Source organism: Rhamphochromis sp. 'chilingali', assembly GCF_963969265.1.
Source record: "Rhamphochromis sp. 'chilingali' genome assembly, chromosome: 12".
In the NCBI taxonomy this organism is placed as follows: Eukaryota; Metazoa; Chordata; class Actinopteri; order Cichliformes; family Cichlidae; genus Rhamphochromis; species Rhamphochromis sp. 'chilingali'.
In genome coordinates this window covers 35,460,780-35,464,809 of record NC_137939.1, presented here as the reverse complement: position 1 = coordinate 35,464,809, position 4,030 = coordinate 35,460,780, and positions in this window count along the sequence as shown.

Genomic DNA, 4,030 nt, shown 5'->3' with positions numbered 1-4,030 from the left:
TGAGGATGTGCAGAAAAACACAATAGCGCAACTCAAAGAGCATCACTTTGCTTTATAACCTCACTGTGAAGGTCACTGCAGCATGTGACCCCCTCCCCTGCAGCTGACTGGGCAGACTGGTCTGCTGGACGGTCATAAAAGGCCTGCTGTGGTCAGGATAGAATACCAAACTAAAGCAGAACCAAAGCCCCATCTGCTCCCTCCTCATCCCGGTTTTCTCCCACTGCATCCCGGTCTATCTATGGAGACTGACTGTCCACTGCTGACTTTCCCCTCTGTGCTTCTGCCCATCTGTGTTTTGTTCCATCTTTCTGACATGTATTCCATCCAGGCTATCTCTGGGTATTAAACCCCAATTATTCTTTATTTAACCCCGTGGCATCAAACTTAAGCCAAGCTGTCAATGAACTGCTGATGTGGTAAATCAGAGAAACCTGTCAGCATTGCTCCTCAGGCTCTAAAATCTCTAAAGGTAAATAAATGCTGGAGCCTCAGATATTTTAAAAAAATATTAATTCACAGAAATTTCCTGTTTATTCTTCAACTTTTTTTTCTCATAGACCACCTGTAAACAAAAATTCTTATATTTACTGGCTTTAATGACAGCACAGTGCTAGGACTTTTGATGGGTGAAAGTCATTCGTGTCTTCAGTAGTTAGTTTTCAGTATCTGCTTCTATTCATAGAATATTCATTCACATAAACATTGAAAGCAAAGATGTAATTGAATAAAGTCTGAATAATTAGTTATGTAGATGTGAGCTATGCTAACTTATATCAGCAGATTGAGCAGCTATAAATTCATTTATCTGTATGCAGTTAAAATTTAAATCATTTTCGTTTCTGAAATGGAAACAAATGAGCAGTTCACTTTGTACGACTGCTTTTCTTTTTTGAATGTTTATAATTGCTTCCCCACATAAAATACTGTGTAACCACATTCAGCTAATGCTATGCTAACTGGAAACCCATGAACTACCTACCACTACTTTAATTAGAAAATAATGGCATTGGTCTTCTGAGTTTTGGCTTCTTTATCTGTTAATAATAGAAAAGATTCACTCTAATAAACTGTGATTGTCTTTTCAAGCAAACACCAGCCTTAGAAGCTGCTTGTAAGCTCCCATCATCCTCTGTTTTCCTCCATCAGTTACTGACAGTAATAAATAAGGCAATGATGCACATCATGTCTCACTGACTGATAACCTGACACACTGAGCGAGTCCAGACAGGATTTGGACCGCAGTGGATTTTGACATTAGATTTCTCTGTGCAGAGTTGAAATAATAGATCTGCAGTGGGGATTAAACTCGAGGCTTTCAGCTTTGATATCGTGCTATTTTTACACTGAGAACAACCAGCCTTCTGCTGCCTCTTTAATCTCATGAAAACTCAGCTCGCTCCACTGTTCGGCTGGTTTTTGAGGACCAGCTCACATATCAACAGGCAGGGGAACTGAAAATTACATAGCATTAGGTGGTGTAAGTTGGGGCAGTCACATTATAAAGATTACCAAAAGAATCTGCAGGCTACAGAGCTACTGTCCATGGCTCCAGCTTTGAGCCCAGCAGTACTGTGGCAGATAGATTTAATATGACGTCGGCCCACATTTTGCAGCTCTAGTAGCGTCAGCTCTTCTAGGAAGGCTTTCCTCAAGGTTTAGGAGTGTTTATGGGAATTTTGGACCATTCTTTAAGAAAAGCATGTGACGTCAGACTCTAAGGTTGGCTGCAGTCTCTGTTCTAATTCATCCCAAATATCTTCTGTTGGGTTGAGGTCACAACTCTGTGCAGGCCAGTCAAGTTCTTCCACATCAAACTCCCTCATCCATATCTTTATGAACCTTTCTTTGTGCACTGGTGCGCAGTCGTGTTGGAACAGGAAGAGCCCATCCCCAAACTGTTCCCAGAAAGTCTGAAGCATGAAGTTGTCCAAAATGTCTTGGTATGCTGAAGTTATACGAGTTCCTTTCACTGAAACTAAGGCCCTGAGCCCAACTCCTGAACCCCACCTGAGACTTTAAACTTGGCACAATGCAGTCAGATAAGTACCGTTGCCTCTGCAACCACCAAACCCAGACTCATCCATCGGATTGTCAGACAGAGAAGTGCAAACTGTCTCTCCAGAGAACACGTCCCCACTCCTCTCTAGTCCAGTGGCAGCGTGCCGTACACCACTGCCCATGCTTTGGTGATGTAAGGCTTGGATGCAGCTGCTGGACTATGGAAACCCATTTCATGAAGTTCTCTGTTTACTGGTTTTGAGCTAATCTGAAAGCCACATGATTTTGGACCTCTGCACACTATGTTCTCTGTGATTTTATGTGTCTACCACTTTGTGGCTGAATTGCTGTCTTTCCTAAATCGCTTCAACCTTTTTATGACACCAGTTCACCGTGTAATATTTAGTAGCAAGGACATTTCCTTTTTTTTTTTTTTTTTGCCTGTCCCATTTGGCTCTTTTATTGTCTAAAGGCAAAGAAAGATGCCCAACGGATTTACTTTACCAAATTGACCATCCCAGCCTTGCCGTAATGGTCCATTTGATTCACCTTTTATTGTTTATTTTATTTTCACTTACTGAATACGGGACAGACTTGACTGGGGGAAAGAAGGGGAGAAAGAAAGAGGGAAAGAGAAACAGCTGAGAAGAGGGACGGGGGAGAAGGGCAAAAACCAAAAACCAACAGAACGGGCAGAGAAAAAAAAGAAAAAAAATGCATATATCAATCACCTGGATCACCTGCTGAGAAAGAAAAAAGAAAACAAGCAGAAGAGAACAAGAGTAATAGAATAAACAACATCACAATGATATATGGGAATATGACAGTAAATACTAAATATTAAACATTATTGTGCAGCACATAAGATCAACAGAACACAGTGTGCTTTGAGGTAGGAGCCAAAAAGGGTGTAGTTTGTGGGTGTGATCACCCGTGTGTACACCTGTGAGCATGGACGCGCTTGTTTTTTGTTTTTTAAAAGGTTCCTTCATGTAATAATCTGCTAGAGGGTGTGGGGGGGCCACAGCCCCGTCCTCCAGGGCATGAAGCAGGTGTGGAGGAGATCAAAACTCCAGACATCCAGAGGCCCCCAGAACACAAGAGACCAAGGAAGACCAACAGAGGGGCAGCCGCGCCACTGTCCCAGAAAGAGCTGAGGAGAGTCCCAGATGAGGGCTCACTCAGCAGCCGCGGAGCAGAAGCCAGGGGGAGTTGCAGTGACGCGCCTGTGAGCTCCGCCGGCAGCCAGCCGTGCCTGAGTGACCGAGCCCCAGGCCGAGAGGCCGGGGGCACCCCACCTCCGAAGTGGCCCGAGCGAGCCCCAGGCTCCAGGCCCCGATAAGCGGCCACCAAGGAGTGAGCCGGTGTGTACCTGGACGCCCATCCCCGCAAGGACATTTCCTGACTGGACTTGTGACGTCCTATCACTGTACCATGCTTCCTGAGCTCCTGAGAGTGACCGACAAATGTTTGTAGAAGTGGTCTGCATGCCTAGGTGCTTGACACCTACGGCCATGGAAGTGACTGAAACAGCTCAATTTAGTGGTTTAGTGGTTTGAATATTTTTAGCAGTTTGGTGTAGGTGGATAGTTACATGAGGGATGAATGGATTGACGATCGATCTATGGATAGACAGATGGACAACAGCGATGGCCATGTTAGCAAGTGAGCTGTCAGAAAGAGTAGAAATACTGATATTTATCTTTGTGTCGTATTGATTTTTGTGTATCATATCAAACAAAATGTTCCGAGTTGACTTCAGCGCAGAGAGAAGTCCGTCTTATGGTGTTTGGTTCACTGTGATCCTGTCAGGTTTCCTGTCTTGTTGCCGTCCTGTTGGCTGAGCCCTTTGTGACCCTTTTATAAATAAAGGTTTACGCACAAACTTACTGATAACGCCACACATATCTATGTAAGCCCTGCACCCATCCACCCATTCAACCGTTCCTACCAGCTGTCTCTCTCGTCTTCATTCCTCCATCCCTCAGCTGTCTGACAGAGGAGAGAGGGAATAATTAATAGTTCATTT